The sequence below is a fragment of the Lepidochelys kempii genome, chromosome 3, assembly GCF_965140265.1.
Source record: "Lepidochelys kempii isolate rLepKem1 chromosome 3, rLepKem1.hap2, whole genome shotgun sequence".
In the NCBI taxonomy this organism is placed as follows: Eukaryota; Metazoa; Chordata; order Testudines; family Cheloniidae; genus Lepidochelys; species Lepidochelys kempii.
The window spans coordinates 44,104,943-44,131,564 of record NC_133258.1 but is presented as its reverse complement, the minus strand read 5'-3'; the positions used below and the strand labels follow the sequence as shown (position 1 = coordinate 44,131,564).

General features: G+C 40.8%; 1 long non-coding RNA gene across 1 annotated transcript in view; it reads left to right on the top strand.

Moving 5' to 3' along the window:
* The window catches only part of LOC140908151 (uncharacterized), a 149,422-nt gene extending 123,022 nt beyond the window's left edge, over nt 1-26,400 (top strand). The window contains exons 5-7 of the long non-coding RNA XR_012157784.1: nt 23,521-23,616; nt 24,171-24,272; nt 26,295-26,400. This is a non-coding gene — a long non-coding RNA (uncharacterized lncRNA). The remainder of the gene's footprint in view (nt 1-23,520; nt 23,617-24,170; nt 24,273-26,294) is intronic.
* The last annotated feature ends 222 nt before the right edge of the window (nt 26,401-26,622 follow it).

The window sequence follows — 26,622 nt, the reverse complement described above, 5'->3', positions numbered from 1 at the left end:
TGCGCCCCAGGTACTTTCCGGTGCAACACCACCAGAAGTTTGCCATAGTCCACCTAGAGACAGAAGACCTCCTCAATGGCTGGATCTTTAGCTAGGGCGAACCCACGGTTATGGGGCAAAATAATCCTCGGGGTTTAGCTCGGAATGGAGGCAGTCTACCCTCCTTCTCTAGTTTAGTGTTTGTTTTATTTAGGGGATGTTCTTATTAAGGGGGGAGGAATATGTTGTATTTGGTTGTCGTGGTAATAGCCCCTTGTTGTTGCTATGGCAACCAAATTAGATTATTAGGGAATAGCCCAGCCAGTTTTGGCTGGTTTGGTTAGTTCAGTGTGTGGAAAATAAATGGCTGCTTTCATGGCTCACAGCTCTCTGTGTCTCAAGTGATTTCTTCCTAAAACTGCTGCACCCAAGGATACAACAACTTGTACCTATGTTCCCCTTTCTGTTAAGAGGAGGTCTAATATAGATTTCCCCTGTGTTGGGTGATCTTAATTCAGCAGAAAACTGGTTGCATGGAAACCCACATATTCCTGGAAAAATATGTAAAAGTGACTAAAATAATCTATTTATACATACAATACCTCTGAGTCCATAGCATAAACATGTTGCCAAAATATTCAAAGAGCTGTACTTTAAAAAAATCAATATAAATAATCCACTGGCTAACTTAAAAAAAACACACAGTTCATTTTAAAGCAATAGAAAATCTGTGACAGGAAACCAGGTAGGGGTGAAATTTACCATATGCTCTCTTTATAGGGATCTCATCATTGTCAACATAGACAACTCTCTCAAACAAAGGTGTTTTCAGGTCTGATAAAGTAAGGTTCTGAGCCCCTCCTACAAGGTTCTGAGTTCCTTTAATTAGTGTTTAGTGCGCCTGTCAGGCTGGGCCTCTAATAAGACCGAAAACTTTGTTTTGGCAAACTTTGTATTTATGGTGGGTTAGTGTTTTGGTTTTGCTTTCGTTTTCTTTCTTTGCACCCTGCTTATCTAATCAAATTACCCATCCACTCAGCCACAGAGAGAAAAAAATGGATGTTTCTATACCTTTAAATAACAGAGGGTCAGAATAAACTTTACGCACTGTTGTATTAAGTTTGATGGGATATATGGGCTAAGGGAGTTAACATAACCCAGTCACTGTCCAAATTAAACAAGGTCCGGAGTTTGGCATACAGAGACTTCAGCCATGGCAAACAAACTATTAAAAATCTTTTTAACGATTTTAATGATTAATTAAACTGAAAGTAAGGAAAAACAGTTAAAACATTCAAAATGTAAAGTATTAAGTGAAGATTTTATTTTAACAACATTTCTTGTTCCCTTTCCCTTTAACTAGAGAGAATTTTAGAAGGAAAAACAAACAGCCCTTGTTTGACAGTCCCTTAGATCAGTGGTTCTCAAAGCTGGTCCGCCGCTTGTTCAGGGAAAGCCCCTGGTGGTCTGGACCAGTTTGTTTACCTGCCGCATCCACAGGTTTGGTCGATTGCGGCTCCCATTGGCAGCGGTTTGATGCTCCAGGCCAATAGGGGCTGCGGAAAGGGTAGCTACCACGTCCCTTGGCCTGCGCCACTTCCCGCAGCCCCCATTAGCTTGGAGCGGCGAACCGCGGCCAGTGGGAGCCGCAATTGGCCGAATCTGCAGACATGGCAGGTAAACAAACCAGTCTGGCCTGCCAGGGGCTTTCCCTGAACAAGCGGCGGACCGGCTTTGAGAACCACTGCCTTAGATGGTATTGGGTAAAAGAGCAAAAGTTAGTTGTGATGGGCTGGTACTATTGTTGTTGCTGCTATTTAACTCCAAAACTGTCCTTCCCAGGGAAAAAAAGAAATTAGTTGAGATTAGATTAGATGTTGCTGCTGCTTTTAAAGTCTGATCCCATTTTATCACAGGTGGTATTTGGGGTTCAGCTGGAGCCAGCAGAAGTGGCAAAGGTATCTGAGTCTTCTCTCTGGCCTGGTCCTGGTCAGGTCATCTCATCTCTTAAGGTTAGGACAAAGAAGATCCAGGGTCCCAGGAGACAATGGGGGTGGCAGCCATGATAGTGAAGTATGAGTCAGTAGCCTCAGTCTGCTTTTCTCCTTCCTCCCCAGAATCTCTTTCTTTAAAGACACAAAAGGGGAATGATGGGTGGAATAACCATCCTTTTATTATTTTGTCCACCAGTTAGGCCTAATATCTGACACACTCCAATTTTGGTTCATTAATTTCTTGTTCCTCATCTTCTGCTTTTACCAAGCATGATTTTAATGTACTCCTTGAACCATATCAGAAGACCCTTTGTTTAGACTAATTTAGTTCTTCTGTCTCCTTTTTGTATCTTTTTTCATCAACATGTGTTATTATAGGTTATTGTGACACCTTGTGAACTTTCATATACTTTTTACAGGTGAGTTCACAATTAGAATAAATTTTTAGGCCCCACTATTACAACATAACCCAACTCATTTTCTGTCTTTATAGAAACAGAACTCATATTTTCTCATCATCTCTCTTACTTTATTCTACTCTTTATTAAATATAAATTGACAGATTACCTTTGATTTATCAGAAACCAAAACAAGATAAACATCGATGTTCTAGCAATCATCAGTATCTCTTTGAAGATATTTTTGCTCATTAGAACTCTGTTTCACTTTAGTAGTTGTTGGTACTTCCCAAGTTTGGAGACATTTTATACTGGATTTTATTCCACTTGGTTAACTAACTTTGCCTGATTTGCTGGTCTCAGCACCAGTATCTTTTCAGAAAACTGAAGGATCTTCAGTTTAAGATATAATATCTATTTGAAAGATGATTGATTTTATATATATTGCTTGCATTATTCCCTACTGTGAACTTTAAGAGATTCTGCTGTATCCTAGTCTTCTGTGTCCTTTAGTTCAAAATCAAAGAAGAGGGAAAAGCAAGTCCTATTTATAAAGAACTTCAACAGCTTTCTTTTGGACACTGAATTTAGCTCAGTCTCTCTGAAGTCATTTAAAGGGCAAAGTGACATCCACATTTGAGGAACAATAAATCTTTATTCCCATCAACAGCAAACAAATGTCTAATCTTAAACCAAATGTATTGAACTTTTATTTTTTAAGAAAGCAATATGTTACCTGTGCATATATTGTATGATATGTGATGGATAATTAATTTGCAACAATAGGCATGCTAGAAAAACTGCTTGAATGCATAATCGCCAAGCCAGGAAAAATGAGTTCTCATCTGATACCAAAATAGCATTATGCAATTTAACATTTAACAGGAAAGGGGGACTCCTTCTGACAAGGAAAAAAACAACAACATAGAGTCCCTGGGAAGGTCACTTATAAGGTCTGTCAGTTAAACCCACAAAGATATTGACACTGTAATTTACAATTCCAGCAAGTGTAATACCTCAGCACCTTACAAATATATGCTGAAATGCCAAAAGACAAAATCAATAAAATTTAAATCTGGTCTTTTGTTCCAATGGAAGCTTCCAATCTAGGGTGATGCTCTGACTAGAAAAAATATAATGCACACTCAGGTGTGTGTATGGGCAGAGGAAACATAACAAATCCTGTGGGTTTGCAGTCCTGCCAATGGTATCACTCCCGCACCTCTTGAGTGCCCTACATTGGGAAAAATTTGAAACATTTTTCAACTATGTCCATCAAAAATGGGATCATTTAAATATATGATTAACTGTTTGCCTACAAAAGTACATAAAACAATCTGGGAAAAATTCTGACCAGCAATACTCAGGTATTAAATATATAAATTATAAATTCACCAAACACATATACCTCAGTGTTCATTGTAAATTAACAAAATGCACATGTACATTTTAAAGAAAAATACAAACAAATCATAAGAACCTAGCACATTCAATAAATAGCCAGGATAATCTCAATCTAGATACCTCAATTTTTTGTGGTCAGAGACTAGACAAGCTAGGAACAGCTGCTGGCCTGCTCCCTGACTAACTGCACTTGTAGGCAGCCAATGAGCTGAACTGCATTGCCTTAGAACTCACAGAATGGCTACAGCTCCTGACTGGTTGCTGATTTGGTAGTCCTGGTTATAAACCCACCCCCTGCAGCAGATTAGTGGCTGTTTAATTCATAGCATGTCTGCAGCTACACTTCCCCTTATTCCAGCTCCTGTTCCCCTCTGGCTTCAGACTTCTGGCTCTGGTTTATGACTCTGGTTCTGCATTTAACTTGTTTATGACTCTGGTACTGACCCTTGGCTGTTTCCTGGACTCTGCCTACCCTGGACCCAGCTCCAGCTGGCAGGCAGAACTCTCTTTTACCACTAAGCCTGATTGCCCACAGCCTGGTTGGCAACATATTCAAGTCAAAAGAGGTCTCTGCCCTCCAAAACATAATTGTGCCCCCAAAGCAAAACTTTTATCTTAAATTAAAGCATGCTCATGTTTTAGCTATTCTGCAATTTCTGTCACCATTATTGACTCATCTCTAGGTAGTTGAATATCCACAAATTGTGTGTGTCCTTCCCAACAAACTGATAAAATACATTCTCATAGGCTTTAAGGCAAGAACGGATCATTGTGATCATCTAGTCTGACCTCCTGCACATGCCAGGGCACAGAACCTCACCCACCCACTCTTGTAATAGACTCATAACTTCTGGCTGAGTTACTGAACGCCTAAAATCATGATTTAAAGATTTCAAGTTGCAGAGAAGGCACCATTTACTCTATTTAAAACCAGCAAGTGACCTATCCCTCACATTGCAGAGAAAGGTGAAACCACCCCAAGGTCTTTGCCAATCTGACCTGGGGAAAAATTCCTTCAGGATCCCAAATATGGAGACCAGTTAGACCCTAAGTATGTGGGCAAGACTCACCAGCCAGGCACTTGGGAAAGAATTCTTTGTAGTAACTCAGAGCCCTCCCCATCCAGTGTACTCACCTGGGCTATTGGTGATATTGGCTATCAGTAGTCACAATCGGCTACATACCATTGTAGGTAATCTCATTATACCATCACCTCCATAAACTTAACAAACTCAGTCCAGAAACCAGTTTTTTGCTCCCACTGCTTCACTTTGAAGGCTGTTCCAGAATTTCATTCTCTGATGGCTAGACACCTTAATCTAATTTCAAGCCTAAACATTTCCCCTACAAAGCTGGAAAACCCTTGCTGGGAAGGCAGATTTCAATGTGACCCAGGGCTATACAAAAAAAGAAAACATATAGCACTGCAGTAGTAAGAGCATCATGTGTGGTTTTTTTTTATGACACTTTGTTTGTTGGTGAGGAGGACAGAATTGCTGACAGAGAGCACTGCTCAGTGTTCTGTCACCAGCATATAATTAATTGACTCATGGTTAGATAGCAAAATATATCTGTTTTTATATAGCTTGACATCGTTCAGCTAGCTTCACATCATGTACTATTCTTCTAGGCAGCAAGTGCAAATTGTTTTCTAATTCATTCCTTGACAACAGGCCTTGGTATTTTAAATATTTGTTTAACTATGGGGCAGAAAAGGAAGTAACAACAGGCCTTTGGGAGTGATCACACGAGAAAACAATTTGAGATTATTTACAGATGTGATTCAAAGTTTTACTGTTTCTGTTACTACAGACAGTTGTGATGAAAATGGGTAAGTTCTATGACCCTGGCCAATAGCCCAATTTCTCATGGATTTGTGTCACAAATTATTGTGACATATATGGCAATTTCCTGCCATACTGTTAGGAGACCTTACTGAATTAAGTTTAGATATCTCTGAGATTCATTATATTAAATGAACGGTGTATGTGTTGCTATGGGCCAGGATTGAATGTAACTTCTCAAGTGCGGAGATGTGACAGATGTGAGACCTGGGGTTCCAAAGGATTATATTGCACAATGTTCCAGACAAGAATGGACTTTTGAAACAAAAAAGTTAAGTGGTTTTCCTGGAGACTATCTAGGGTGAAGTGAATGCAAATTCTTCACCTCCAATTTTGCAAAAACCCAGCCTTTTGAAACTCTGCCCTTAGGAGTGGGCTGATCACCTGTTACATGAGGCCCAAGCTATAGAAAGGAACAAACTCTTCACAGATGTTCTGGTTCTGAGTCGAAGACAATTATGAACTCATAACCACTGGGAAAATTCAGTTGTGAGTTTTGAAGGTCTGACATGTACCAAAGCCAGATGTTGGGGCAGGGGGGACCCCTGGTAAGCGTTTTTGCATGTGTATAGGTTTTTATTATTTTGGATATATTTCCACCTTAGGAATAAATGTGCTTGCTTATAAAGAGCTGTGTGGTAACTTATAATTACAGGCCATTATATTGTTCCAAGCCTCTGGAGAAAAAGCAAAGTGCAAACAGAGAAGTTGGGTACTGTTCAGCTCTGAAATTCATGCCCAATTTAACTACAGAACTTAATAAATAATTGAAACAAAGTTTCTTAATATTAGGTATGTTTGTGATCTGGTAGAGTTTTGTGCTCAGTGTGTCTCACTTTTACAAAAATTTTTCAGTTATATATTTGTTCATATATGTGTGTTTACGCAATCAGCACTACAAGTTGTAAATGATGGATGAAATGAATAATCCTTGACTAGTGAATAGAAAGAATATTTATTCTGCACCCACAGTTTTATTGCTATCTGGTATATTATTAACCACAGAAAAAGCCAGAAAGGTCAGCTAAGCCCAGAAGTTTTAGATAAAGCAACAGTAGAGTTCTAATTACCGTCCTAAGAATTTCTAGTTAATTTGTTTTTTCGAGACGGGTTTCAAGTCCCAGCAACATGTGTCTAATTGAAGGTAGCCTCAAATCATTCTTTGTTTAATTTTCTCAATTGTGAAGTGGGTTAATAGTATTTTTGTCAGCCTCACAATCTTGTTCTGAGAGATAAGTAGTTACTGTTTCCACAGAACTTTAAAAATGAAAGGCTCCGTATGAGTACTAAGTATTATTAATAGAATAGTACATAAGAGCACTTTATTTTCAAAGATCTTTACAAACATTAACTAATTAAGTCAAGCACCTGCCATAGAATAACTAAAACTCCAAATGACATAAAGGCTCTCACACAGTGCAAGCTAGTTAAACAGCACATACCAGTACACTCCAAAATATGGCAGTATTCAATGGTATATGGAGGCTGAATAGGAAAGAGGCAGACAATTTTCACCTACCTACCTCAGGAAACTTGAGGAATTAGTGCTAACACTAACAGCTGCATCAATACATCACATCTTAACAATTGGAGTTCCTTCTTTCTAGCGCAATAAATCTAAGCTGAGAACTCAAAATTACCAAAGAGACTGTGGAATCTGTCAAGTTAGCATGAGTTTTGTCTTTGTCACCAGCATGAACTAGAGTCCCTAGGAGAGTGCAACAAAGTTAAATGCAGAATACAGTGAAATAGAGAGTTAGTTGTACTTTAATAGAATGGAAAATGCCTGTTTTTAATACTCAAATCAGCTAAATATGAAAAGTATATTTGAATCTATATTTTGATCTGAAAAATTCATCTTGAATAATCTCCTCATGCCACATTCACTTGGTACATTTGTAATAATACTATATGATGTTAAGTAACAAGAAGTGAGTTGACAAGGATATTAGTTCAACCAAGTGTCACGTCCAAGATGCAAGTGAAATCTGAGGGAGACAGGTGTAAAAGGAATGAGCTATGAACTGAAACTGCATTTTTGTGAATCCGATGCAGATATAGACATTTGAGGTGACTTAAGCCCTGATTCAGAAGACCCAGTTGAAACTCTTGTAAAGCTTTAACTAGTCTCCTCATCAAGAAAATAGCAAGGGTCTTAAACTGAATATCAACAACATTGCAGTCTCCACACATCTAGACCAATAGTATTTTTCTTCCCTTGCTAATATGCATTGTTTCCTACAGCAACGTGGAATCCATACATAAAAAATATTCAGTGACAATATATTTGTCAGTTATTCAAATGAAATAGGAATATCTAACTAAATAGGATTCCAATAACTGTTTGAACATGACCTGTGAAGCTTCTAAACATGAAATGGAAATTACAGAGGTAGAAACAGACGCAAGAAGAAATGTATTTTAGAAAGCACCATTTTTCAGACTACTTTGAGTTACTTACAAAATTGCGGGCTTGTAATGTGCGCTTCTAGCATGTTAGAAGCCATTCTATTCCAGAATGAACTAGCAAAATTATTATAACAGAAAATATTTATAATTCAGGTTGATTTGTTATAATATTCACATAGGATTTGCTTGAAGTTACTATTCCATCTCTTTCCTTCACTTTTATGCTTTGTGTTTTCATTGTTTTCCCTTGATACAATTTTTGTACAAGAAAACAAATGGTTTCTGATTACTCCCAGCTTAATCAACATAATGCTAATATCTTGCAGAGCTGGTGGGGAATTTTATTTGTTTATTTTTTAATTGTTTGGTCAAAAATGCTGATTTATTTAAATTGAAACTTTCATGGAAACATCGGTTTTGATGATAATTTCATAGGGAAGATTTCTCAGGTCCAGGATGGAATTTCTTCTCAAAACCAGAGAGGTAGACAGACACCTCAGAAAAACAAAAGCACTCACCTAATATGTGGGGGGACTGTAACAGGGTGCACTCACCTCTCATGAGCACCCCCTCAGCCAAGTGCACACACCTGCACACTCTCTCTCCGACTGTCTCCAGGGAGGGAGCCCTGGGGCACTGTTCTGTCCCAGAGCAGGGACAATGTCTTTACTCTCTTGCGGCTTCTTGGCTACAGCTCTCCAGCTGGCCACTATAGTTTAGTTTCCCCTCCGGGGTGCTTTAGTGTCCAGGCCACTTCCTCCCAGTGGCTAATGAGGGTAGGGGGGACCCACGCCCACCCACTACTCCAGGTCCCAGCCCAGGGACCCTGTAGATTGCCAACATCTGCTGTGTTCCTTTAAGTATATTGCTTCTCTAATTTGATGGGCCACTTCCCCACAGCTCCACGCTACTTCATCCTTACCCTAGGGCCTTGTCTTAATGGAGTCCCAGCAACCAAATCAGGGCTCCTCTCTTTCCCCAACTTCTGGCAGCATTGCCTGTCTGGGGTTCTTCATCAGCCAGCCACACTCCTACAGCTCTAAGAAGAAACTAAACTCTCTCTGGCCCTGCAGCTCTTCTTATACTAGGCTGCTGGACCCTGATTGGATCTGTCCCACAAAGCCACTCTAGGAAGCTTGGAGGACCCCCTTCACTGCCCATTTTTGGGGAGGAGTATGGCGGGCCCACAAAGCCTCCAGCAGGGGGCCTCAGAGGGTTTGGTATACCCCATCACAGGGACCCAGGTAAGTTCTGCTTTGACTGATTCAGAGCAGGAACTTGACTCTAGATCTCAGGTTAGGACTCTAACCTATGGGACATAGTCTCTCAATCTGTCTTGTTGGAGCTGTTCCACTTTGTACACATAATTAAATATTGACTGGGCCAGTGAAAGAGACACTGGCACTACAGCACAGTGATGGACACAACTACCTGGAATGTAGGAGACCTAGATTTGAGTTCTTACTCTAAATCAGTGTTTCTCAACCTGTGGGGTTGCAAGACATGTTTAGGTGGGTGACAGGATCTGTGCAGCAGGGCGTGGGCTCTAGGGCTGCCACCAGTGGTGCTGGAACAATTTCTATAGTGGGTGTGCTGAGAACCATTGAACCAAACTGTGAACCCTCTATATGATGGAAACCATTTCAAGCCGGGGGTGCGGCAGCACCTCCAGCACTCCTAGTTCCAGCAACTATGGTTGTCACCTTACTAATGGCTGGTAACCAGACCCCCAAGGCTCGGCCCTATCACTGGAGAAATTCTCCAGTCTCCCCTTGTTTTTTCTGACCTTTATTAAGAATAAGCAAACGTTATTCCACCCTGAGATGTGATGCTGTGGACCCTGAGCATGCTTAGTGAAAACCTACGATTTCTAAAATGGTGCTCTGGCAAAGAGCTAAGTATGTGTGTGTGTGTGTACCAGTGACAAATAACAGTGAGCATGTGTAAGATTGGTGGTTACTGAGCTTGTGCAATAAGGGGTGGCAGAGAGATCAGTTAACTGAGCAGCCAGCTGATCAGAGCCTCCCTCATTCAGTAAGGAGCCCACACTTTCCTTGACTTTCTTCTTGTTCCTAACATACCTGAAGAAACCCTTTTTGATACTCTTAACATCTCTTGCTAGCTGCAACTCCAGGTGTGATGTGGCCTTCCTGATTTCACTCCTGCATGCCCGAGCAATATTTTTATACTCTTCCCTGGTCATTTGTCCAATCTTCCACTTCTTGTAGGCTTCTTTTTTGTGTTTAAGATCAACAAGAATTTCACTGTTAAGCCAAGCTGGTCGCCTGCCATATTTACTATTCTTTCTACACATCGGGATGGGGGTTTGTCCCTGTAACCTCAATAAGGGTTCTTTAAAATACAGCCAGCTCTCCTGGACTCCTTTCCCGCTCATGTTATTCTCCCAGGGGATCCTGCCCATCTGTTCCCTGAGGGAGTCAAAGTCTGCTTTTCTGAAGTCCAGGATCCGTGTTCTGCTGCTCTCCTTTCTTCCCTGTGTCAGGATCCTGAACTCGACCATCTCATGGTCACTGCCTCCCAGGTTCCCATCCACTTTTGCTTCCCCTACTAATTCTTCCAGGTTTGTGAGCAGCAGGTCAAGAAGAGCTCTGCCCCTAGTTGGTTCCTCCAGCACTTGCAACAGGAAATTGTCCCATACACTTTCCAAAAACTTCCTGGATTGTCTGTACACCACTGTATTGCTCTCCCAGCAGATATCAGGGTGATTGAAGTCTCCCATGAGAACCAGGGCCTGCAATCTAGTAACTTCCATGAGTTGCAGGAAGAAAGCCTCGTCCACCTCATCCCCCGGTCCGGTGGTCTATAGCAGACTCCCACCACGACATCATCCTTGTTGCTCACACTTCTAAACTTAATCCAGAGACTCTCAGGTTTTTCTGCAGTTTCATACTTGAGCTCTGAGCAGTCATACTGCTCCCTTACATACAATGCAACTCCCCCACCTTTTCTGCCCTGCCTGTCCTTCCTGAACAGTTTATATCCATCCATGACAGTACTCCAGTCATGTGAGTTATCCCACCAAGTCTCCGTTATTCCAATCACATCATAATTCCTTGACTGTGCCAGGACTTCCAGTTCTCCCTGCTTCTTTCCCAGGCTTCTTGCATTTGTGTATAGGCACTTGAGATAACTTGCTGATCGTCCCTCTTTCTCAGTATGAGGCAGGAGCCCTGCCCTCTCGCACGCTCTTGCTCGTGCTTCCTCCCCGTATCCCACTTCCCCACTTACCTCAGGGCTTTGGTCTCCTTCCACTGGTGACATCAGGGCTTGTCAAATGGCACCCAGACATACAAGCCAAGATGTGGACTGTCCAGGTGAAAACTGGGCAAGTGGAAACCCTATCAGGCTCAGGTAGCTTGAGCCCCAGCCCAGATGGGGAGAGGGGAGGGGGCTTGGGCTTAGCCCCAGGTGGCTTCAGACCTGGGTGGCAGGACTTGGACTCAGCCTCACCCCCTGGACAGCTTCAGCCCTGGCCCTGGGTGGGGGGCTCTGCCCTGAGCCTGGGTGGCTTTAGCCTCAGACCTGGGCAGAGGGGTTTGGTCAGCTTCAGCCCCCTACCTTTTCAAGACTTAGTAGGGAGGTAACAATCTTTTTTAAGTCCAAGGGGTGTTGCCAGAACAAAAAGGTTGAGAGACTGCTTTAAAACATGCAGAACAGGGACTTGATCCTGTGTGTCACACATCCCAAGTGAGTACTGTTAGGGGGCTTATTGCTTCACCCGCTTACTTCCCTGGTCCTTCTCGCATGAACAAAGAGCAACAATACCCAAAGTCCAAAGGTGCAAACAATTCGATGTTTATTGAAATGAACTTCCAGCAAACATTATTCTAGTTTCCTTCCTTTGTGTCCCCTTTCCCAGCTCTGACACAACAGAGCCTTACCTGTGTCCCTGCTAGTCTAAATTACTTGCACTTCTATAGTGCCTTCTACCTGAAGCACTGAACAAACATGAATAAATTAAGTATCACCACATTCAGTTGAGGTAGGGGAAGTATTTTAAAGAGATACAGAGGGTTTAATGACTTGGTCAAAGTCATAGAGGCATTAATAGAACTCAGATCTCTTAATACACAGCTCACTACTTTAACCACTTGACCATTTTTCTTCTGTGGAGACCACTTACCCTATACTTTTTAGCAGAATTATGGAAAAGTGGAAAATATTTGTGTTAAAAATCTGTCACTTTGAAAAGAAGTGATTTTCATTTATTTATTTTTGTGTGTGAAAATGTTATGCCAAATTTTTGGCTTGAATTTCATTTTCCAAATATTTTATTTTCTGTTTTTCAATTTTCCTTTTATGGAGATGTACCTATGTGAATAACTTTCATCCTGTGCCATTGAAGTCAATAGTGCTATTTGCATCTTTATCATTAAATACATGCATAAATCTTTGCAGGACAGGATCCATAAGGCCTAAATATTACCTTCTTTTTTCACAAACTAACTAAAGATATATAATGGCCTTAGAACCTTTGGCATCTCTCAGGAGTTTAGTTTTAGTTTCCCTTTGTGCACCAGTCAGATTTTTTTTTAGTAACTAAAGGAACTTCTGAAAACTGTCAAGACTATCAGCAGGACACGAAAAGTTAATCCCAGTCCTTGATCTTGCACAGCTCTGCATCAGACTTCTAAAATCCTACTCTACAGTAGTGGCTTTTACATACAATTTAATCACAAAGGCTTCTGGAACATCACTTTCTGGCAGACACAGTTCACAGATTCCATAAATCACTTGCTTAATATTTATTTATAAAAAAAATTAAACGTTCTCTTCTCAAATAATATAGAAATCAATTACAATAAAAAATACCCAATAAATCTGTTTGGGTTTTTCAAAGTGCAGATGACTTCTCAGTATGATTCCCCTTCCATCCAAATAAACATGTTGCTGTCGGTCTTTAGTGATAGTCTTAGCAAATTATGCCTAACACTTGAAAAAAAATCAGACACTGCAATCTCACAATAACAACTTGCAATATCAGCAATGAATAATAGTGCTTCTAATGAATTATGGGTATTTACAGATGGAAAGCTAGCAAACTCCATATATACAAGTATAGACTGGAAAGATTCTGGCATAATTCCACTGAAAATCAGATTTAAGAAGGATAAAAAAATAAAAAGCATGAGTTTAATTTATTCCAGATGTAGCTAGTTAAAAATAAACAAGCTTGAGGGTTCCTCAGCTCCCCATGGAGCTCTAAGCTGAACTAGAAGAGGTGTTTGTCACCAAACTTCAACAACCCACATGCTGTGGAGGGTGGCTAACCTTCAGAGGAAAAGGTTAGTTAGTTCTGCAGCACTGTGAATGGGAGGTGGATGTGAAAGTAAAACCTGAGCTGGATACGTTCAGGCCAGACGACAAACATGAAATTTTTCCTTTTCAAGTTCAGTCAGTGGTGCCTCAATAATACATGGCAAATGACTGGGCCTCAAAGAGGAACATCATATTTGTCAGCTGCCTCCTCCTCCTCTCACCAGCACTGTGCAGGCTACTGAGCCATTTCAAATTCAAATGTTTGTTTTCAACAACTATGTCTGTAACGAATTAAGCTCTAGTTGTAGCTGTTTAAACAGACACTTATATCAGAGGGTATCCACCCAGAGAGAGCAATGGTGAGATGGGCTCCGGAGACACAGACAGACCTTAATTTAAATTAGCAAACAGAATTGCAGATATATGCAGGCTTGTATACATGTGTATGGAGCTCCACACCTTGGTTAAAAATGTAGTGGAAAACCATGGACTGAAATTTTGGAGCACTCTTACAGTCCAACTTTGCTATTTCAAAATAATATTTCTTCATATATATAAGTTCATCTCCATCAAGATCTATGCCCATGTGAAGTTGGAGGTTTTTGAAATAACTAGTATTTAAGTTACCCAGTCAAAAAAAAAATCAATAAACAATGAAAGGAAAGAAAAATAATTTTAAGGCCTTGATCCAGCAATGCACTTCAGCACATGCTTAGCTTTAAGTGCCTCAGGAGTACCATTGAAGTAAGTGCTTTATGGAATTGAGCCTGCAAGTGGAACACTTTATTCATCACACTGGCCTGGTCTACACTACAAAACTTAGGTCGACGTAAGCCACGTTAAGTCAATCGAATAATATATATGTCTACACTACTGAGTCCCTTCCGCCGACCTAAGTGGCCTCAAAAGTCGACTTCTGTACTCCACCTCTGTGACAGGTGTAGCACTTGATTTGACATCCATGGGTTGACATGGGGATAGTGTAGACACTGTGTTGTGCAATTCGAATGAATTGGCCTCCAGAAGGTGTCCCACAATGCTCTTCTGTGACTGCTCTGGAGAGTACTTTCAACTCTACTGCACATCAGTCAGGTACACAGGAAACAGCTGCTCCCCTGTTAAAGCCTCGGGAACTTTTGAATTTTCATTTCCTGTTTGATCAGCATGGAGAGCTCACCAGCGCAGCTGATCATTGAGACTCAAAGCCACAAACACGCTCCAGCATGGGGAACACAGGAGGCAGTGGACCTTATTTCTGTGTCGGGAGAAGAGTCTGTGCAGGCAGAGCTCTGATCCAGCAGAAGAAACACTGACATCTATGCCAAGATTGCACCAGGCATGGGAAAGAAGGGCTACACCAGAGACACACAGCAGTGCCACATGAAAATAAAGACGCTTTGGAAAGCATACCAGAAGATAAGGGAGGTGAACAGTCATTCTGGTTCTGTCCCACAGACGTGCCGCTTTTATGAGGAGCTACATGTGATTCTTGGCGGTGACCCCACCACTACCCCAAAACGCTCTGTGAATACCTCCCAAGAGTCCCAGGCAACCTCGAGTAACAACAAGGACGACATTGTTGACAAGGAAGAGGAGAAGGAGGAGGAGGAGGAGAATGTGAGGCAGGAAGCGGAGGATCCATTCTTCCCAACAGCCAAGAACTATTTTTAACTCTGGAGCCCATCCCTTCACAGGAACAGTTGGTAGCGGAGTGTGATGCTGAGGCAGGCACCTCTGGTGGGTACACATTTCCAATCAAATGGTAGGGGTTACATGCTATTATTTTTTATGTTTAATCTGAACAAAAAAGTAGGTGTAGTGGGTATCAATGGCCACTCCAGCTACACAGAGGGTGCTCTCTGAAAGACTGTTTATGTGCATGGGGATGGTCCAGGAATCCTCCATGGAGATCTCTAGGAAGCTTTCATGGAGGTACTCTGTAATCCTTTGCAGAAGGTTTCTGGGAAGGGCTGCCTTATTTCATCCATCATGGTAGGACACTTTCCCACACCACTCCAGTATGAACTCTGCCGGCATCATTACAGCACACTGCAGCATTGCAGCATAAGGACCAGGTCTGTACCCAGATTCTTGCAGCCTCTGCTCCCTTGCACCTCTGTTACCCTCAGGAGAGTGATATCACATAGGGTGCCCTAGGGGAAACTGGGGAAGTTTTCAACGCTAGCCCTTAAACAGCAATCAATTCAACAAGTAATCCACCCGCTGTTTGGTGAAATCTGGGTCACACAACCATGCTTTCCCAAAAGTGCCATGGTTTAATGGGATATATTGTAGTTATGATTTTTGGAAACCTTATGTTTTAGGACATTAAAACTGACAGTGGAATCTTGACAAAATGTTGGTTGCTTAGCTACAGGAGATGGAACAACCTGCAAGTGGAGTAAAGTTTTAAAAGCATTAGCTTTTGAAGGAACCTTTCAGTGTTGGAATTGTATAGGGGGAGTAGCATATATTGTGAGACTACTATTGCTGGGCTATTCCACAACTGCTAATGATCTGTCTATACTAGCTAAAACTGCACCCAAAATACATTGCCATATATTGCTTTGTTGAAATACACATATGCTTTTATCATCACAGTTAACAGGAAAATTTTAATGTATATGTCTCAATTGTCTATGGTTAATTTCTATGAAGGAAGGAATTAAAACAAAATTAATTAGACATAGCCTGATTTTGATCTCACACCAATGTGAATCCTAAGTAATTCCACTGAAGACAATGGAGTTACACGTGTATAAAAAATGTAAAACCAGTGTGGAATCAGGACCAGGCCTACAATTCTAGCCATTAAAATCTTGCCAGTTTTGCCTATTTGACATTAGTACAGTACTTGCTGTACTTAGTTTCCCTATGCCTAGAACAGGGAATAATGCAAATGCCAGGGTAAAATTGATAGAATCATAGAAATGTAGGGCTGAAGGGACCTCAAGAGATCATCTAGTTCACTCCCCTGTGTTGTGGCAGGACCAAATACCTAGACCATCCCTGACAGGTGTTTGTCTAACCGGTTCTTAAAAACCTCCAGTGATGGGGAGTCCATTGGAAGCCTATTCCAGTTCTTAACCATCCTTATAGTTAGAAAGTTGGCACTAGTATCTAATTTAAATCTAACCTGCTGCAGATTAAGCCGATTACTTCTTGTCCTACTTTCAGTAGACCTGGAGAACAATTGATCACCATTCCTCTTTTAATATATTTGAAGATTGTATCAGGTCCCCTCTCAGTCTTCTCTTCTCAAGATGAAGCATGTCCAGTTTTTTTTTAACCTTTCCTTATAGGTCAGGTTTCCTAAACCTTTTATCATTTTTCTTGCTCTTCTCTGGACTCCCTCCAATTTGTCCACATCTTTCTTCATAGAGCGGTGGCCAGAACTGGACACAGTACTCCAGCTGAAGCCTCACCAGTGCCAAGTAGAATAAAACAATTACCTCCCGTGTCTTCCATACACATGTTAATACATCTTAGAATGATATTAGCCTTTTTTCTACTTTGCATCCTATTTATGATCGGCTGCTGTCAAGGACATGATTGGGACATGGACCTAACCATCAGAGAGCCATGATGGTAGCCAGGCCTGGAGGTTTGATAGGAGCTGAGCTGGAGTCAAGGATCAGGACCACGGGACACGCAGGGGTGCTGTAGAGCCATGGGTAAGAGTCAGGGATCAGAATCTGAATGTCAAAGCCAATGAGCAAGCTGGAGACATAGTCAGGAATCAGAGCCAGGAGTTAGAGCTAGTCTTGTCAAGGGTGGAGAAAGGCAGGGGCTGAAGCAGGAACAAGAGCAGGTGAGGCAGGAGCAGGAGGAAGTAGTTGCAGGAGTAAGCACAACTTCAGGCATGGAACACATTGAGCAGCGAGTGAGCTCTGGCTGCTGCTTGGTCAAGTAGTAGCTAGCTCCATCCCTCCATCAATCAGGAAGTGCAATCACTAAGGCAGCCTCTGGTAGGATCAGCTGTGTCCAGTATGTTGCTAGGAGACTCACTCTGCTGCAACAGGCTCCCTGAGAGGTACAACTCCCAGATTCTTTTCAGCAATACTGCTGCCTAGCTAGTTGTTCTCCATTTTGTAGTTGTGCATTTGATTTTCCTTCCTAAGTGGAGTACTTCACACTTGGCTTTATTGAATTCCATCATGGTGATTTCAGAGCAATTCTCTAATTTGTCCAAGTACTTTTGAATTCTAATCCTACATAAGAAAATAAGAATGGCCATACTGGGTCAGACCAAAGGATCATTTAGCCCAGTATCCTGTCTTCCAACAGTGGCCAATGCCAGCTGCCCCAGAGAGAATGAACAGAACAAGTAATCATAAAGTGATCCATCCTCTGTGGCCTATTCCCAACTTCTGGCATACAGAGGCTAGGGACACCATCCCTGCCTATCCTGGCTAATAGCCATTGATGGACCTATCCTCCATGAACTTATCTAGTTCTTTTTTGAAACTTGTTGTAATCTTGGCCTTCACAACATTTTATGGCAAGGAGTTCCACAGGTTGACTGTGTGTTGTGTGAAGAAATACTTCCTTTTCCTTGATCACCTTGATTGATTGGTCCTTTAGCCCTTGTATAGATTGTGCCGTTCACAACATGTCTTCCATTCTTCTCCTATCCTGGCCTTCCTTCTCCACATATGGCCCTGCCTTTTCATGATAAAATCTTCCCATCTCTTTGGAGGTCAGCTGAGTGGTCATTTCAGTTCCTGTGGGTACCTCTCGGTGACAACTGCAGTCCATCGATTGTCAGTGAACATTGCTATATGCCCAGCCCATCGCATTTTACTATGCCTGCTCTCAACAATGACATCCTGCACTCCACTCCATTGTCTGATCACTTCATTGGGGATTCAGTTGCAGATTGAAATTCCCAGAATTCTTCTTTCCATCGCCCTCTCTATGATAGATGCTGCTCCTCTGTCTTCATCAGTGCCCATGCTGTACAACATTGCTGGCAGTACTGTTGAGTTAAAGAGGCTGGTGCATGTTGCCTTGTTGACTTTTCCTTGGAGGACATCCTAATAGAATTGAATGTGCACCAACCTGCTTGCTTTCTTCATGAGTTCACCTTCCTGATCATGGTGCATGTTAATTTTTTGGCCCAAATAAACATATTGCTCAACTTCTTCTATTTCTTCTCCCTTGATTGTTATCTGGGCTTTTGGCATGGTATCAGACTGCATACATTTTGTTTTGGAGCAGTTAATTTTCAGTCCAACTTGGCTGCTTTTTGTGTTGAGTTCTTGCAGCATTTTCTTTGATAGTATTTTTGGTAATCAACGCAATATCGTCTGTGAATCTGGTTTAACTGATGTTGATTTCACTCTTCCAATTCATCTGCCTCGTTACCATTTTGAGGCAGGCTGTGAAGAGTTTTGGTGAAACCGTGTCTCCTTGTTTCACACCTTTCTTAACTGGCATGCAAATGGGGAGTATCAAATAAGGTCATATCTGTAGTGCAGTCAGAATTTGCTTCCTTTAATGATTTGATATAGTTTGTGTCAATGCCCTGGTCTGCAAGAGCTTTCAACACTGCATGGATCTCTATGCTGTCAAATGCTTTTTCATTGTCAACAAAGGCTACACATAAAAGGAATTTACATTCTCTTGAGCATTCCAACAGCTGGTTGCTGCTCATCCACACTCTGTGAGAGTCGGTTTGTTATTCTTTTGGTGAACAGCTTGTGGACATGTGAGAGCAGGCATATTGGATGATAGATGTTTATATCTTCATGATCACCCTTCTTATACGGCAGAATGGTGTTGGACGCCTTCCAGCTATATGGTATCTTCTGCATTTCCAAGTAACAGGTAAACTTGTGAGCAAAGGTTTCCCAGAGGACTTGGCCGCCAACTCTTATCATTTTGATTGTCAGTCCATCTTTACTTGGGGCTATTCCTTCCTTCATTTGGTGAACTGCATGTCAAACTTCGCAGACAAGGACTAGGAGTACATGCTTGTTGGTCTGTTGAAGTGCTGATACTGGGACATTTCTCTGAGATGCGAACAGTTCAGTGTAGAAATATTTGAAGACTGCTTCCATCCCTGTTCTGTCAATTACTGGTTTGCCGTCCCTGTTCTTCAGCACCATTATTGTTGACCTATACAGCGTCAATTCTCTTTTGCATTTTTGAGGCTTCTGCGATCTTCAGCCATCTTTAAGAGCCTTTCATTTCAGTACTTTTCGAAGTCCTCTTTTATTCTTCTTCTTATCAACTTGCAAAGTACTCAAGTTTGTCAACATCATTTCACTTCATATTCCTCCACTTCTCTAGCATGTTCTGTGTTTCCTCCAAGATTCTTCCCTTCACTCTTTTCAGTCTCTCTTTCTCGGCTAATTTCACTCATTGCCTCAGTTTAACGGTGACATTTTTATAATCCTCATTGCAGTTGTCTAAAAGACTCCAGTCTTCCTTGGAAACATTCACTTTCAAGATTGACTTTGAATATTTTTGGTTGCTGTCTCTGATTTGCCATCTATAACACTTTCTTCTCCATATTTTTGTTGAAGTTGAGCCATGCTCTGAGCAAGTGATGGTCACTACCGGTGTTAAATGATGGTACTACTGAGATGTCTTACGCCACTTATCGATCAGCATATAGTCAATATCATTCTTGTTCTTCACATTGGGCATGATCCATGTCAACCTGCTCTTGGCCTTCTTCTTAAACCAGGTGTTACCAATGAACATTTCTTTCATCTCCACCAGAGTTGCCAGTCACTCTCCTCATGGATTCTGTTCGCCGATGCCATACCTTCCAATGAACTTTTTACCTTCTTTCCCTCTTTCAACTTTGGCATTGAAATCTCCCATCACAATCGCATATGTGGATTTTTGAGCAAGGGTTTCCTCAAGCTCCTGATAGAATTCTTCCACATCATCATCTTTGCTTGTGCTTGTGGGAGCACAGATCTGAATAATCTTGAGGGTGCTGTTCTCGTTCAGTTGGAGGTGTAGCACTCCGATGCATGATGACTTGAACTTGCAGGAGATAATTTTTGAAGACCATTCCTTGTTGATGATGAAGCTGATTCCTCCAATGGTTCTCACACCTTCTCCTTTTCCCAGCATGATGGTACTTTCATCTCTCCACTTCACTTTCATCTCCTTTATTTGCTGTGTTTCGCAGAGATCAAGGATGCCGCAGGCTGTCCTTGCTTTCTTCTCCATTGATGGTTGATCGAATCATCTCTCATCAGTGTCCTGCAGTTATAGGTGCACACTGAAAGGGCACTCCTTTTTCTGGCCTCTGAGATTCTGAACAGTCTTTTGTCGACTGAACTCCCCACCACCATCGTACAATGGATCGAGGCACACACAAGGAGTTGGGGCACATTTATTCGTGTTGTTTTAGCCATTTCTTCACCCACCCATTGGGGGCTATGCAGTCAGTGGCGTGTTTACCTTCTCAACTTAGCTAGCACCCAACCTCAAGAAGGAGGACAGCTGTTCTCTCCCTGGGTTGGTAGTCTGACACCTTAATAGCATGGTTGAACCTACTGATGAATACACTCCTCTATCCTCGCTGTCAGACAAGCCATGGTCACTGCTGCACCACTTTGAGGCGGTGAGGTAGGATTTTGCAGCAGACTTCCTTTTGTTTGTTTTAAGCCTGCTGCCTATTAATTTCACATGGTGACTCCCTAGTTCTTGTGTTATAAGAAGGAGTAAATAACACCTCCTTATTTACTTTCTCTATACAAGTCATGATTTTATAGAACTCTATCATATCCCCCTTTAGTCGTTTCTTTTCCAAGCTGAAAAGTCCCAGTCTTATTAATCTCTCTTCATACGGAAGCCATTCCATACCCTTAATAATTTTTGTTGTCCTTTTCTGAACCTCTTCCAATTCCAATAGATCTTTTCTGAGATGGGGTGACCACATCTGCATGCAGTATTCAAGATGTGGGCATACCATGGATTTATATAGAGGCAATATAATTTTTTTTTGTCTTATTTGACATCAAACCACTGATAACTGGTCTTTGAGTACAGTCTTTCAACCAGTTGTGCACTCACTTTATAGTCATTTCATCTAAACCATATTTTCCAAGTTTGCTTCCCTGGAGTCTCTAATGTGTTGTCAAGGGTAGTGTCAATAAATTGATTTATGGTTCTGAAGGAGTCTCACTGCCAGGGGAAAAGGAGCCAGCAGAAGATTATGGAGAGTACTACGTTGAATGGAGCAGGAGACATACAATTCTGCCCTAAGGAGTTCAGTCACAAATTTAATTAACACATGATTTTTTTAATGAGCATCATCAGCATGGAAGCATGTCCTCTGGAATGGTGGTCTAATCATGAAGAGGCATATGAAAGTTTAGCATATCTGGCACGTGAATACCTTGCAAAGTCTGTTATAATAGTGCTATACAAATGCGTGTTCTCATTTTCAGGTGACATTGTAAATAAGAAGCGGGCAGCATTATCTCCTGTAAATGTAAATGAACTTGTTCGTTTTAGTGGTTGGCTGAACAAGAGGTAAAACTGAGTGGACTTGTAGGCTCTAAAGTTTTACATTGTTTTGTTTTTGAGTGCAGTTATGTAAAAAAATAATAATTCTACATTAGTAAGTTGCACTTTCACAATAAAGAGATTGCACTAAAGTACCTGTATGAGGTTACTTGAAAAAATACTATTTCTTTTGTTTATCTTTTTATAGTGAAAATATTGGTAATAAAAATGGTTATATAAAGTAAGCACTGTATACTTTGTATTCTGTGTTGCAATTGAAATCAGTATATTTTGAAAATGTAGTAGACATCCACAAATATTCAAATAAATGCTATCTTATTATTGTTTAACAGTGCAATTAAAACTGAGATTAATCACAATTTTTTTAATCTCATGATTAATCACGATTAATTAATTTTAATAATTTGACAGCCCTATTTTCTACATAATCTATACTCTGTGTATTTCTCAAATGATTAAGTAAAGATCAATGGTTTTAGAATCCTGTGCAAAGTGTCTGAGTGTTTCATGAGTTACATCTACTACATATCCCTTGAAGAGGTAAACTGTGGGTCCAGAACACGCAGATGGCTGGAGTTCTTGGAGACAGTGTGATTGAGCTATTTTAAGGGAAGGAGTTTGAGGGCTTCATACTAGTTCCATGAACTGAGCAGTGGGCTGTGTGATCAGAACTCTCACAGCAGGATACTAAACAGAGATTATACACTCAAGAATGTTCCTAGGGATCTCAAGATGGGGGCAGTTCCTCGGCTCCATTCAGACTGTGTAGGCTTAAAACACCCAGGAATTCAAAATCTGGAACCCCTCAGAGCAGTCTGAGGGGCCAAAAGGTGATGCTCAACTGAACCAGTAACAGCAGTAGTCAGTATTTTTCAGGGATCTGAATGAAGGCAGTGTGGTACATTGCCAATCAGGTGTTGGGAGGTTGGTCAGTGAAGAGCAACCAGCATGAAAGAAAACATGAAGACAAGAGTGGGAGTAATGAAAGAAGCATTGAGGCTAGTGTCATTGGCAAAATGGAGGGGCAAAGGAATGTGATAAGAGATATGCTTGGATGTGTACATAAGAACATAAGAATGGCCATATTGGGTTAGACCAAAGGTCCATCTAGCCCATTATTCTGTCTTCTGACAGTGGACAATGCCAGGTGCAGAACAGGTAATCATCAGATGATCCATCCCCTGTCGCCCATTCCAAGGTTCTTGGAAACAGAGGCTAGGGACACCATCCATGCCCATTCTGGCTAATTGTCATTGTTGGACCTATCCTCCATGATTTTATCTAGTTCTTTTTGGAACCCTGTTATAGTCTTGACCTTCACAACATCAAATAGAGGTGTGATCCAAATCCTTCTGAAATCAGTGGAAAGGCTCTGATTGACTTTAATTTTGTATCAGGTTCTAGATACCAAAGACCTTCCTCACACAAGTAATCTTTGTTCTCATATATAGTTCCACTAACCTGGCATGAACAAGGAATGCTCGGGACTGTTGCAGGGTCAGGCACCATATTTGGATGTTTTACGCATTTTGATTCCTCTTTTAAATCCAAAATATATAGATGGATAAACAGTGATAGCAATTCCAGATTTCCATTTCAATATCTCCTCTATATATTAGATTATGTGAAAGTAATTCAGTCTAATTCTCTCAAATTAAACTTGTGAAATTACTTCTTTATTTATTGATGTTTATATACGTTTTATTCTGCACGTAGAAGCCTTGATTGCTGAAACATTTCCACATATAGATCTCTGAGGGGACATTATACATCATCAGGGAAGAGTGGAGCTGAACAAAGTTGATAACACAGGTACAGTTATTTCCATTTCAGATTTGACAGTTGTCCATCAGACATAGTCTGTTATCATTTAGGCTGTCAAGGAGCCTATTTAATTTGTCCCATGCTACTAGGAAATAGATTCTTCACAGTCTGCACTTAATAATGGCATTGATCAAAATGTTAATTTATGTTGATTTATCAAGACATGATGATTGTGGTGATAAGGCTTCATGATTGGAACTTCCAGAGTAAATGTACTGAAATGATAAATGCAAATTTCCCATGCCAAAGAAATAGATTTTGTATTGCAGTTAATGTTTCATACAGCCCAACTTCATTAAGCACAACTCAACTAATGACATCATGAATTTGTTTCGTTTTATCAAATTGCATTAATTAGGGAAATGCATCAAAAGTTGATTGTGAAGAAATGTACTTTTCCCTGGAAAAACTAAAAAAAAAAAAAAAAAGTAATTGGAATTGTCCTTCCCCCCATTAAAATGGAATGTGAAGATTCTCTCTCAACTTTATGGCATGAACTACTTTGTGTTTAACATGATTCTCATTAACTAATTTAATTGTAGGGGTTTTAAGTGGGAATGCTCACTGCCTGGACTCATGCCAGCCTGTTCCTTTTTTCCAATCATTAAATACCACTTCTCCTAGAACATCGGCATTTGATAAAGGTCTGTGTTACCATTTTTCTTTATAATGTTTAGAAAAGTAATCAATCCAGGTCTTTCTTCTGATTCCTTAAATTATTCGTACCTAATCCATTGTATCAAAACAAAATGTGTACTGCAATATTGTTGTCCTATGAGTTCTGTTTGTGCAAATGGGGCTCTGCTGGATGCATATGATTCATAGTGATGTCTGTGAGTTCTTAAAAACATTGTTATGGTGCATTTAATTATAGGAACAGATTCTACAAACAGTTGAAAATCACACAATTTGCATGTAATTATGGGTATTATGGAGATTGCAAATGGATAGGTGGCTTTCATTAGGGAGAAAGTATAGAACTTCCTAGTTTTAATCTTCTGTTGTCCAGGGTTCTTAGTCATAAGTTCAAGTTCACATTAGAAAATCAGCTTGATGAATACTGGAAAACAGCTGTTACTGTGTTTTTGTGTGTTCAGGAAAAAGAAATATTGAACTGACTGGTATAAGAGAAGATCTCACTTCCTAAGGAGAGGATACTCCTAGGGAGATGATTAGGGCAGAGGTCATCACATTTAAGTTATGAGTAAACAAAGGAATATTAGATAATACTCTGAACTAAGTATTGATAATTGCTTCATGAAAATACATTAACAGTAGCTGCCTCTGGTGCCAAATTATTCAGGAAATGTGTATTTATAATTTACCCTAGAGGAAATTTATCCTTAAAGCAAGCTTTGTACCTGTATCAGAAAGTGCAAGCTATTCAACAATGGCTGCTTTACAAATAAGGCATTTTTGTTCAAAAGACACATAGTTGTTCCTTCTGTCTGGCAGGCATAAGAACTACAGAATGGCCCTAGTGGGTCAGACCACTGGTCCATCTAGCCCAGTACAGTGGACAGTGCCAAATGCTTCAGAAGGAATGAGCAGAACATGGCAATTTTGAGTGATCGATCCATCAGCCTGTGGAACTCCTTGCCTGAGGAGGTTCTGAAGGCTAGGACTATAACAGGGTTTAAAAGAACTGGATACATTCATGGAGGTTAAGTCCATTAATGGGTATTAGCCAAGATGGGTAAGGAACGGTGTCCCTAGCCCATTTGTCAGAGGGTGGAGATGGATGGCAGGAGAGAGATCACTTTATCATTACCGGTTAGGTTCACTCCCTCTGGGGCACCTGATATTGGCTACTGTCGGCAGACAGGATACTGGGCTGGATGGACCTTTGGTCTGACCTAGTATGGCCATTCTTATGTTCCTTGTCGTACAGTCCCAGCTTCTGGCAGTTGCAGGTTTAGGGACTCCTGGAGCATGGTACTGCATCCCTGACCATCTTGGATAATAGCCATTGATGGACCTATACTCCATGAACTTACCTAATTCTTTTTTGAGCCCAGCTATGCTTTTGGCCTTCACAACATCCCATGGCAACGAGTTCCACAGGCTGAGTATGTGTTGTGTGAAGAAGTACGTCCTTGTGTTTCTTCTAAACCTGCTGCCTGTTAATTTTAGGCTAATCAAATGGTCCAATTGGCTCTGTAAACTTTTTCATCAGCTGACTGCTGTCTGCAGCAAGGATGTGAGCAACTTCCTCTCCTTCTGGAGAATCACACAGACCATGAGCTAAGCATCTGTTAAAAGGCTTGTCCACATAGGAAAGTTTTACATGTTATACCAGTATAGTTAGGCTGATATTAATTAAACCAATATAGTCATACTGGTATAACCGCCTGTGTGGACCACCTAATTTCTGAATAAGAAAGCCGTTTTAAACTTTCACTTAAACACCTTCCAAAGTGACATAAGCTAAATGGAAAAAAAGGATTGTCCAAAAGGAGTAGTTATACCAATATAACTATATTGGTTTAAATTCACAGCTTAGTTTATCCAATATTTACTTTCCCATATAGACAACCAGACTTGTATTATATTGTATTGTATTTCAAATGACAATATTAAGTTAATTGGCCAGATCCATTTTCCCCTGAAATCATGTGGATTTGTATTAATTGTATGTCCATCTTTTTTCTGCTTTATTGCCAAAGATGTAGGAGCAGAGCAGAAATTAAAATTAGCCCTGCAAAGTTCTGAGCACCCTCAATACCATCGACTCTGCGCATGGTGCTTCCTATCCTTGAACAGCGATGCAAGATTCACAAGCAACAAAGAAAATTGTTTACATTGTGCTGAATTCATCTTTTCCCTGATGTAACCATGTTGCCAGCAACAGGGTTTTTATGAAATATTCATCCTGACATTCGAAAATCCAGTGGTGAATCAGACATTTCAGAAACAGATGTTTCCAGAATTGTTAATTCATTGTTCCAAGGTACAGTTTATCCATCTGAGGTAGGACAAGACAAAAAAAGAGAA